The following is a 13,005-nucleotide window of genomic DNA, read 5'->3' as shown; positions in this document are numbered from 1 at the left end:
TCTTCAAATGCAGTACGATGCGCTAGAGCCATACGCCCAACACGATGTTACTCCCTGTCGGTAATGTCACGTCGTCGTCTGGATCCCGGTCTTCTTGCCACCTTACGATCCGGTGATCACCGCTGCCAGCAGTCACATAATTTCTACATTTCTACCAAGTCTTTCTGCAGTATCGCAGAAGAAACATCCAGCTTCTCGTAGCCCTAATACAGACCTCGTTCAAACTTAAATGAGGTGTTGATAATGGCGTCTTTGTCGCCTTCTTGGCTAACATCAACTCACCACTTCCAATCTCAGTGGTAACTAATGCTCACGACCGTTACAGCGTGTGTTTAAAGGAAACTTTATTTGCATCCTCATAGTGGTGCAACTAGCGCCACTCGTATGCGACTGGTGCGAAATTTGAACAATCATCAATAAATGTTTGGTGACTTAATATTCTTTTAGTAACATATTTGGGCGTCTGACAGGCATCCATTCACCAAGCCACCATTCACCCACACATGAGATGATGGCTAGACAGCCTCCTGACTTCAACCTACCCTCAACCGCCACCCAACGCACTGTCTTACCCCACGGGCATTACATCTGGTGGTAGAAGTCATCTGGTGCCGGAGGTGTAAGAAATGGCTCTGAGCACTATGGGACATAACTTCTAAGGTCATCAGTCTCCTAGAACTTAGAACTACTTAAACCTAACTAACCTAAGGACATCACACACATCAATGCCCGAGGCAGGATTCGAACCTGCGACCGTAGTGGTCACGCGGTTCCAGACTGTAGCGCCTAGAACCGCTCGACCACCCCAGCCGGCCCGGAGGTGCAGCTGGGCACAGTATAGCATCTTAATCTGTTGCAGTCCAACAATATGGGTTGGTGAGTGACTCATGGTTTCGGTCATTTATTTTCTGTACTACGATCGTGGTTAGTAGGCAGGGGGGCAGTCAGCATAATTTAAAAGTGACTATGTTGAAGCTGCAGGATCTTGTGGATCTTCCACAATTTAGGGACAATTGCAAGGAATAGTATTTGTCACCACTTAGGTGCCAATACTGTAATTTCATCCGGAAAGAGTTTCCATGTACCAAGGCAGTGCCAGTTACATGTAACACTTGATAGTTTGACTATGAATCGCAGCAGTGATACTGCATAAAGATTAGTCTTATTGTGTCTCTAGCTGTATGCTTATTGTGGTGATTCGTCATATTTTTTGCACTGTCAGATGGCTATTGCACAAATTCCAGAAACAGGAGCAATAATGGTGCAGGAAGCAACTAAACTTTGCAAGGGCAAGCAGCTGAGATGGGAGAAAGTGATGCCGAGTTGCGGGAAAGTAATTCCTAGTTCCAGAGAAAATTTGGGACTTTACAAGCCGTTAAAGAGTGGGTACAAGCCGATTCGGTGGAGGCGAAAATTTTATTTAATGCACCAATATCCTTCACAGATCCTGTAGCAACTTACCTAGTGTCATTTTTTTGGTTAAGTCAACTGATGATTCAGTGTTAATCATTTATCTGAAGGCTGCCGCTAAGCTAGAAAATTGGCCAGATGAGCCGTGCTTGCTTACGGCTGAGCTACGGTTGACTGGCAGCGAAAACTTACGTCATGTACCACGGCGGACTCAGTAAAGCACATATATATGAACGACTTATTAACTGGCTTTACCAACGGTCTGCACGCAGAACAGTGCGAATTTTTTAGGGAACAGCGCAATTGTTTGATGCAAAAGCGTAACGAATTGGTGGCGGTATTTTCGGACAGGACTGGAAAAATCAGGGCACAAGCCAATGAATTAAAGCAAAACGCTGAATTGGACATGACTGTTTTGCAGAAGGAAGAAAACATGGCGCTGGATGTATTTTTAAGGGGACTGCCAGTGGATATGTCGAGGAAGGTCGGGATCGAAACCAAAGAGACTTAGCCACCGCCATTAGGGTTGCCAAACAACTTGAAATTGACATTGCTTCCCAAGGACAAGGTAACCGAAATGTGTTTTGCTCTGAGGTGAGATGTTACAGGTGTGGGCATACGGGCCACATTAAGGAGCAATGCCACAACTCAGTGTCACGTATGAGTGGAAGCAGGGCATCAGGCGTGAGACTGCCAACATAAGAACGGAGCGTCGGGAAACGCCTTCGTTAAACACCAATGAGAATTGCTCAGGCTCGATGATGCAACGAAGTACCGTCAAAACTATGCAGAGGAGGAATTCTGCTTGTTTGGCAGAATAAATGGAACGGAACACAGATTTTTGGTGGACTCAGGGGCCTTCTTGGTAAGAAGAGACTGAAGTCTCCACGAGGTAGGTTGTGTGGAGTATGGGAGAGTGAGATGGAGTCATTTTGGCCAATACTTTGTGTTGGACCAAGAAACTTGCAGGAGAACGTGGAGGTACTGCCACATGTAGGCGAGGGCTACTCTGCAATCCTGGGACTTGACAAAAATTGACCTTTCGCAGTATCAGTGGGATATGGTTCGAGCTGGGAACGACCACTGCAAGTGTTGCATCGTCACAAGATTCACAAGTAACGAAGATGGTATTAAATAAATTGCAGTCATCTGCACTAAAACTAAATTCGCATGATAAATACCAAGCGGTACAGGATAGACAGTGTAGGGGAATGTGGATCCTGACCTACTGAGTGAGATATTAAATGTTGCAGAAACATTGGAATACAATGATGAAATGGATACGTCAATCTGTTTTGTGCATGGAGTGCAGTACACTTAAGAGAAATACAAAGAGACTACATTGTTCTGGAGAGTGTGGATCATGATGAGGTGCGTCAGCCAGGAGTTTACTGTTTGCCAACTTGGACGTCTTGGAGAAGTATGGTTTAGTTACATTGTGGATTGGCAAGAGAGCCAACCCGGTTTTGAGAGGAAGCCGAAAGGCAAGCGTTTTAGCTCACGCAGGCTGGCGTGAGGTCTGGAACAGGACAAGGAAATTAGACTAGCAAAAAAGGACGTAGCTGTGGAATACTTAACTTTAATCCATAAATGGTGAACATCGCTCTTGACGGTACATGTTTTACAGCATCAATAGTAACTGGTAATGGCGCCTTGCTAGGTCGTAGCAAATGACGTAGCTGAAGGCTATGCTAACTATCGTCTCGGCAAATGAGAGCGTATTTTGTCAGTGAACCATCGCTAGCAAAGTCGGCTGTACAACTGGGGCGAGTGCTAGGAAGTCTCTCTAGACCTGCCGTGTGGCGGCGCTCGGTCTGCAATCACTGATAGTGGCGACACGCGGGTCCGACGTATACTAACGGACCGCGGCCGATTTAAAGGCTACCACCTAGCAAGTGTGGTGTCTGGCGGTGACACCACAAGTTAGGTCTAGTGAAGTACGCAGGCAGACCGTCAGTGCACCTACGTTACGTGAAAAGGTAAATAACTTAGGGAGAAAAGGTAGAATAGTGATGAAAGTTTGTTACTACAGTTTACAGATGTGTTTAATCCTGGTGGACTATTATCAGCAACACTAGTAACGCAACATTAGATACCAACAGGTAACAATGCTCCAGTGTACGAGAAACCATACAGAGTCCCACATCACCTACAACTGATAATGGAAGAATTAATCTGTCAGCAGATATCTGATGGCATTATTGAACCTAGTGATAGGTCCCTGCGGTGCAGCCGTCGTAACTGTTCCCAAAAGTCAACAGATGGTACAAGAAAGTATAGATTTTGCTATGACTACAGGTATCTAGATGGAAGAATTATTTGAAATGTATTCGAGGTTGCGAATACGAATAACCATCAGCTGCATGAAGGAATGACGGAAATGGAAACTACTGCCGGACCTAGACTCGAAACCGCATTTCCCGCATTACGCGAGCAGCCCCTTGTATTGCTCAGGGTCAGTTTCAAATATCTATATATTGTCGTTCCTGGATAAACACCAACACAAGAATTGACCTTTCGCAGTATCAGTGATATCCTGTACTCGTACTGTACTGTACTCGTACATACATTATTTAATTCCCGTACAGGGGAGGGCATTTTAATTGAAAGTCGCTGCCTGGTGTAGGCGGATAAATACGATACTTGTTAAGAAGAACGACGTAGTGTTCCTTAGGACATGCATGCAATGCGGTGATTACAGCCGTTACAGATTCCATGAAATGTATTCGCAGTTGTGAATACGAACAACCATCACCTGTACAAGAGAATAATGGCAATGAAAATTTGTGCCGGACCGGGACTCGAAACATGATTTCTCGCTTTAAGCGATCGGTCGCATTAACAGCTTATTATTGTTATTATTATTATTATTATTATATAGCAGTGCGCCAGAGTGCACTGTTTTTCCAGCGGTGAATAGGATAATGAAAACTGTGTACACTGTTCAGCTTGCGCCCCGGAGACGTGTGCTGGGGTCTTAGTGTTCATATTGTGTATTAATGGTCTGACAGATCTGTGTGGCCCTGTAGTATTACATGCCACAACGGAAATATGCCATTAGGATCAGACAAAAAAAAAAGCAAGTACAAACATGCGTTACCAACCATATGAAACTCTTTCTTGTACATACAATGATGCTTTTTTTGGAACCGGTGTAATTTTTTTCTCCGCGATCCACTGACCCATCGATCACGGAGTTTCTTTTGTTTTTATTTGCAATTAAATTTTAAAAGAGCCGCTTTGGCTATCCATACACGACTCACGGCCAAACCCAAACTCCCATATATCATCGTTCTTGCATCACAACCTGTAGTCGTATACACATAGTATAATTCCTGTACAGGGGAGGACGTTTTAATTGAAAGTCGCTGCCCAGTATCGGCGGATAAATACAATATTGCATTGCCTGTGTTGTTAAGAAGAATGAAGCAATTTTCCTTCAGACATGCATGTATGTACATTTACATTACATTTTCGGACTTCCGTCCCATTCGGATAATTCCTGGGTGGCACATTGGTTTTGTTTGTATGTGTGTGTGTGTGTGTGTGTGTGTGTGTGTGTGTGTGTGTTTTATAGCATATTTATGTTGTATTCGGGTGCATCACACTTTATGATCCACACCAAGCCCGTCAACGTAAGAAGCAGTAGCGCGTGCGTTAAAAAAGATACCTATTGTCAAAATGTCGTACGATCCTCCTTTTTACTTGAAAACAAGCGATAAAGAAAGCGAAATGACAACAATGCAGCACAGTAAGTAAAGTAAAACAAAGACAAATTACACTGAGAAAGCAGAGCTAGAAGAATAAATGTGATTATATAACACAAGCCGTCCACGTTTAACATTGCTAATGCTATTGTTTCAACGGCTCTGTGTTTCAACTGACAGCATTACTATCTTTGCTGCTGAACTGTGTAGCTCGCATTTAAGTCACAGAACTGTCTCACTGTTCATTGAATGGTATTCAGCAAGAGTTGTATGTGTGATTTACAACAAACAAAATTCAATATCAATGTTTCAGCCCAGAAAACTAACTGCTGCAACAAAATGATTCGTTATTTCTTCCATTGTCAAACAATATCCGTATTTTCCTTTGGGCGTCCAGAAATATTGATAACGAATCTTCTCTATGAAGACAGCACCCATTAAAACAAAATTCATGAAGCCGTAACAGCACAGAGCTAACGGCTTTAGACCAGTTTCTGAACGAGTAATAACCAATTTTTGATTTCTATTAATTTTCTTAGATTTTAGGAGAAACGTATATTACGACTTCATTCTTAATTTCTTCGTTACAATAAAATAATTAAAATTAATCAAAAGTGAAATGCATGACAATTTTGATATCGAGATACCGAGAGATTTGCAGTCACCAAATTGGATATTCTTCCTTTGTTCGTGCATTTTCATAATTTTCATTTGCAGCGGACGTTTGATTACTGTGACCCAGATGGGTCAGTTTAAAGTAGATCACTATAATGGGTGCATGGCGAATGTAAAGTTGCTCTTGCATTGTTGATGACAAATAAATTTGGTGACTTCCCTTTGCCGTATCACTACCAATTCTTCTCGAATAGCACATAGGGGACCGCCGTACTTAATGTCTCCATTTGATGGACCGAGTCCTGTCAGCAGTGTTAAACGCTCTCGTTTCCTGAAACATTGTGGAGAGGTTTGGAATTTCATCCAAGATACTGACTCATAGTCTACAACTCACTCATACTGACTCATAGTCTACTAATCAGCAGTTTGAGGCTTCTATCTACGCTTTCCTTGGCGGCCAAATGTTGCTGAATATTTCTACCACCACTGAAATTGGAATCGATCAAATGGTTCAAATGGCTCTGAGGACTATGGGACTTATCTTCTGAGGTCATCAGTCCCCTAGAACTTAAAATTACTTAAACCTAACTAACCTAAGGACATCACACACATCCACGCCCGAGGCAGGATTCGAACCTGCGACCGTAGCGATCACGCGGTTCCAGACTGAAGTGCCTAGAACCGCTCGGCCACACCGCCCGGCTGGAATCGATCACTTTGGGGTAGACCACACACTTACCTTGCATCAGTAATACAGAACACTGACGTGGTTAGAAATAATTACAAACTGCAAATCACTACCAAGATTTTCAATAAGCTATTCACTTCTTTTTTGCGACCGAATATTCTCCATCTTTTCAGCGCCTAGTAATTTCATTTTCAGGGAAACCGCGCAAACTCTGATATCACTGGCTCTGGTACATTACCTTCCTCGGGCAACGTATGACATTCAGTAGGGGACGTTATCTCCCAACGCGCCATATGTCATTAGCGCATCAAATGCTCTACTAATATGGCCGGTATACACACTTCACTTAACTTATTTTTGTAAAATAAAGCCACAACGCTACTAATCATAGATATTAATTATCGTAATTATCCTGGTATAAAACTCATTAAATGGCAGTAAATGAAATATAATTCGAAACGTATTTTCACGCGCTGTTTCAGTCACATCATTTACTGTCATGTTGTTAATGTTGTCTTCAGTCCGAAGACTGGTTTGATGCAGCTCTCCATGTAACTGTATCCTGTGCAAGCCTCTTTATCTCGGAGTAACTACTGCAACCTACATGCTTATGAAACTGCTTGCTGTATTCAACTCTTGGTCTCCTTCTAACGTTGTTACCGCCCACGCTCCCCTCCAGTATTAAATTTATGATTCCTTGAGGTCTCAGAATATGTCCTGCCAACCGAACCTTTCTTCTAGTCAGGTTGTACCACAAATTTCTTTGCTCCCCAGTTCTCTTCAGTACTTCCTCATTGGTTACGTGCTCTGCCCATCTAACCTTCAGGATTCTTCTGTAGTGCCACGTTTCAAAAGCTTCTTTTCTCTTCTTGTCTAAACTATTTGTCATCCATGTTTCACTTCCATATATGGCTACACTCCACACAAATACTTTCAGAAAAGATTTCCTGACACTTAAATCTGTGCTTGATGTTAACAAACTTCTCTTCTTCAGAAACTTTTTTTTCATTGCCAGTCTACATTTTACATCATCTCTGTTCGGCCATCATCAATTAATTTGCTGCCCAAATAGCAAAACTCATCTACTACTTTAAGTATCTAGTTTCCTAATCTAATTCCCTCAGCATCATCTCATGTAATTCGACTACATTCCTTTATCTTTGTTTAGCTTTTGTTGATATTCATCTAATATCGTCCTTTCAAGACACTGTCCATGCCGTTCAACTGTTATTCCGACTTGTTTGTTGTCTCTAAGAGAATTAAAGTGTCGTCGACAATGCTCAAAGTTTTTATTTTTCCTCCCTGGACATTAATTCCTACTCCAAATTATTCTGTTGTTTCCTTTACTGCGTGCTCAGTGTACAGACTGAATAACATCGGCGATGAGCTACAACCCTGTCTCACTCCCTCCACAACCACTGCTTACCTTTCATGCCCCTTGACTATTACAACTGCCGTCCGCTTTCTCCACATGTTGTAAACAGCTTTTCGATGCCTGTATTTTACCACTACTATCCTCAGAATTTCAAAGAGAGTATTCCAGCCAACACTGTCAAAAGCTTTCTCTAAGTCTACAAACGCTATAAACGTAGGTTTGCCTGCCCTTAACCTATCTTCTAAGAGAAATCGTAGGGTCAGTACCGCCTCACGTGTTCTTACATTTCTCCAGAATCCAAACTGACCTTCCACGAGGTCAGCTTCTACCAGTTTTTCCATTCTTCTGTAAGAAATTAGTGTTAGTATTTTGAAACCATGACTTATTAAACTAACTATTCACACCTGTTAACACCTGCATTCCTTGAAATTGTATTTATTATATTCTTCCTTAATCTGAGGGTATTTTGCTTGTTTCACATATCTTCCTCAAGAGATGGTTTGCCATAAACTGTCATTCATAATGCCAGAGACGCGAACCGAGAAAAGAGATGTGTGAACTGTGTGAGCAGCCGTCTCAGAATTATGTGAATTAATATTTACACGGACACAAATGTAATACGTTGAATCTTTTCTTTCTCAGATTCTGTTGACGTTTTTCAGTTTAATATGAAGCGAATAGCGCGCGTGGTAACCGCGCAGCCTGAGGCGCCTCACCCCGTCGGAGGTTCGAGTCCTCCCTCGGGTATGGGTGTGTGTTTTTGTCCTTAGCGTAAGTTAGTTTAAGTTAGATTACGTAGTGTGTAAGCCTAGGGACCGATGACCACAGCCGTTTGGTCTCATAGGAAGTTACCACAAATTAAAAAAAAAAATAGAAGCGAATTATTATATTTATATATAAATGAGGATGGTATCTGTTCTTTAGGACATGTCCGAAAGAACAGATACCATCGGTGACTATGCAGCTTGTTAGAATGAAATTAGAATGAAGTGAATACCCCTAGCTGCTGATAGGCGTTGATATAAGTCAACAGGGACAGTTGAAAATGTGTGCACCGACCGAGACTCGAAACTGGGATCTCCACCTTACACGGCAGACACTCCATCTAACTGAGCCACCGAGGACACAGAGGATGATGCGACTGCAGGGACTTATCTCTGGCACGCCTCCCGTGAGTCCCACATTCCCAACTTATTGTCCCGCACTATATTCATAGTCTCCCTGCCCAATATACTCATTACTCGCGGCTTTCTGCCAATTTCCGTAAGAGTTCGGGCACTGTTTGTGCACCCGCACAGAAGAAGATGGTCAAATGGGTGGTGAGCCTTAACTAGTTACCATCTTCATGTATATGTATATATTGAAGGCTTCTATATATACAGGGTGTTACAAAAAGGTACGGCCAAACTTTCAGGAAACATTCCTCACACACAAAGAAAGAAACTATGTTAGGTGGACATGTGTCCGGAAACGCTTACTTTCCATGTTAGAGCTCATTTTATTACTTCTCTTCAAATCACATTAACCATGGAATGGAAACACACAGCAACAGAACGTACCAGCGTGACTTCAAACACTTTGTTACAGGAAATGTTCAAAATGTCCTCCGTTAGCGAGAATACATGCATCCACCCTCCGTCGCATGGAATCCCTGATGCGCTGATGCAGCCCTGGAGAATGGCGTATTGTATCACAGCCGTCCACAATACGAGCACGAAGAGTCTCTACATTTGTTACCGGGGTTGTGTAGACAAGAGCTTTCAAATGCCCCCATAAATGAAAGTCAAGAGGGTTGAGGTCAGGAGAGCGTGGAGGCCATGGAATTGGTCCGCGTCTACCAATCCATCGGTCACCGAATCTGTTGTTGAGAAGCGTACGAATACTTTGACTGAAATGTGCAGGAGCTCCATCGTGCATGAACCACATGTTGTGTCGTACTTGTAAGGCACATGTTCCAGCAGCACAGCTAGAGTATCCCGTATGAAATCATGATAACGTGCTCCACTGAGCGTAGGTGGAAGAAACTAAAATGAGCTCTAACATGGAAATTAAGCGTTTCCGGACACATGTCCACATAACATCTTTTCTTTATTTGTGTGTGAGGAATGTTTCCTGAAAGTTTGGCCGTACCTTTTTGTAACACCCTGTTAAGGCTTCTTCTGTGTGGATGCACAATCAGTGCCCGAACTCTTACGGGAATCGGCAAAAAGTCGTGAGTAATGAGCATAATGGGCAGGGGCACTATGAATATAGTGCGGGGCAATAAGTCGGGAATGTGGGTCTCACGGGAGACGTGCCAGAGATAAGTCCCTACAGTCGCACTATCCTCTGTGTCCTCGGTGGCTTAGATAGCCGGCACGGTGGCTAAGCATGTTCAGTCAGAGGGTTAGCGAAGAACCTAAATGGGTGTCACTGGACGTCCACCTAGAACAAATTCAACGAACAATATAGAACAAAATGAGATTTAAAAAAATAATAGATGGAGCGTCTGCCCTGTAAGCAGGAGATCCCGGGTTCGAGTCCTGGTCGGGGCACAAATTTTCAACTATCCCCGTTGACTTATATCAACGCCTGTATGCAGCTAGGGGTATTCATTTCATTGTAATTTCATTATATTTTTGTACCACAGTTTGAATCAAATTTCTTTTTGCATAGGCTTGCTGTTTACAAAGTTATCAAGGTATATTACCTTCCTAAGAGAATTACAAATAAAGGCGTCATGAATCTGTAGTCTCGTTCAAACAGCATAATGCATACGAGACAAAGTAACCTTGGTAGGCCTACGTATTATCGTGGAATTGACACTACGAAGAAGTTTTGAACTTTCAAATATAAAAAGCATTCGACAAAAGTGAAAGTGATGATAATCACTTTCCTTCGTATAGGATACACTTTACATTGAGCCTCATAATATACCAGGGTGCCCTGAAAAGTAATGCCTCCGAATTTTTTATGTGAAAACGCTTCAAAATTGTTTAGTACAATAAACGTTATTGACATTATACATCTTTATTCTTTATTTCTACATGTATATTCAAAAAATGGTTCAAATGGCTCTGAGCACTATGGGACTCAACTGCTGAGGTCATAAGTCCCCTAGAACTTAGAACTACTTAAACGTAACCAACCTAAGGACAACACACACATCCATGCCCGAGGCAGGATTCGAACCTGCGACCGTAGCGGTCGCGCGGTTCCAGACTGTAGCGCCAGAACCGCTCGGCCACCAGTGGCCGGCCCTACATGTTTATTCCTGAACATAGTTATACTCGTGACGTATGTATTTCTCCCAGTGAAGAGACCAGATTATTGATACCGGCACGGTAGAATGTATGACTTTCTTGACGGAGCCACAGCCTCACCTCTGCTTGCACCGCTTCTTCATTATGAAACTGAAGTCCTGGAGCGTGTTCTTTAAGTTGTGGAAACAGATGAAAATCGGAGGGGACCAAGTGAGGACTATAAGGAGGATGATAGGTGGCAGTGAACCAAAGGCGTGGGACTGTTGCAGATATCGCAGCACTCGTGTGTGTCATGCTAAAGGAGAGGGTGCTCCAAGTGTGTACGAACTCTTCGAATTTGAAACTCGAGAACAGCACACTGTTTCTCACGCAGCAACATAGTTACGTTACACACCCCCAGAGGGCTGCAAATATGTAGACGTGAATAATAAAGATGTAGAATATTAATAATGTTGGTTTCATTTTAAAAGCTTTAAGAGCTTTCACATGCAAAATTCGGAGGTATTGCTTTTCAGCACCTCCTTGTAGATGTACAGTGGTTATTGTGTAGTATCTGGGAAGAGGAGGAGAGGTCAGAATTGCCATTGACATGCAATGGAGTGAATGGGGAACACAGTGGAAAAATTTAGCTACCAGTTCCTAACAAGAAAGATACACGAGTATAAGATGTTCCCATCAGCATTTGCCCGAATTTTCGTCATATACTCCGTACACCCTACCGAGCTTTTCCCTTACCTTGGGCCGGCCGCGGTGGCCGAGCGGTTCTAGGCGCTTCAGTCCGGAACCGCGCTGCTGATACGGTCGCAGGTTCGAATCCTGCCTCGGGCATGGATGTGTGATGTCCTTTTGTTAGTTAGCTTTAAATAGTTCTAAGTCTAGGGAGCTGATGACCTCAGATGTTAAGCCCATAGTGCTTAGAGCCATTTCAACCATTTGAACCTTACCTTGGCTGCACATGATTTTCATTTCATTCAGCTTCTTATATGAAAACAGCACTATTATCTAGCTGCATTTAATTACAATCGTTCCATAATGAAACAGCAACGAAAATTAGTGAAACCGCAAGAATAATACCAACGCCATATATCACTGGAACATTCCTTTTACTGTGTAAGATGACATGGACTATGTTGTTATCTTCTCTGTCAAGAGAAGCTCCATGACGTTTCTGAATCCAGGGTAATGCAGCGAAGAAAGGTCACCAAAAATACATCCAGAACGAGTATATGTTTCGAGGAGCGGTTTTCTCGAAGTGATATGGGACAATGTGGCGAATTTCTGATTTGCGCAACTATTTTTTAACGTTTATAGCTCTCTCCAACTTTGTTTCTCAAATAGAACTGCATACTTTTTGGCAAAAGCCTTCGAAGAGGACTTCAGTAACATATCTGAGAGTTGATCAAATAGTAACAAAATCAAAATACCGTAAACCAAAGTTCCGCCATCACGGGAAGAGGTCCCACAAAAACTTTGGAGTCCTCTCCGAAGGCTCATTCCAATGCCACAGCGAAAAGTACTGTATGCTTTTCCATAGCAATAAATCTGTGTCATGATTCCGTCGTTATAAACATTAAAAATTATTCGTTAAAACTTCGCAAAAACCGAACTTAGATGTCCAGGAGTCTCAGAAATGTTGCGACACTGTTCTACAGAAGGTGAGCACATCATAAGAATTGAGAATTGCCGGCTGCTGTGGCCGAGCGGTTCTAGGCGCTTCAGTCTGGAACCGCGCGACCGCTACGGTCGCAGGTTCGAATCCTTCCACGGGCATGGATGTGTGTGATTTCCTTAGGTTAGATAGGTTTAAGTAGTTCTAAGTTCTAGGGGACTGATGACCTCAGATGTTAAGTCCCATAGTGCTCAAAGCCATTTGAACCAATTGAGAATTGCACAGCAACTCATGGCCGCAAACAATTCGGATCAATGGTAGTAGAGGTCGAAGATCTAAATGGAAACAAGAGTGATTCA

The sequence above is a fragment of the Schistocerca serialis genome, chromosome 3 (genome assembly GCF_023864345.2).
Source record: "Schistocerca serialis cubense isolate TAMUIC-IGC-003099 chromosome 3, iqSchSeri2.2, whole genome shotgun sequence".
NCBI lineage: Eukaryota > Metazoa > Arthropoda > Insecta > Orthoptera > Acrididae > Schistocerca > Schistocerca serialis.
The sequence above is the reverse complement of the archived record's forward strand: the minus strand, read 5'-3'. Positions refer to the sequence as shown.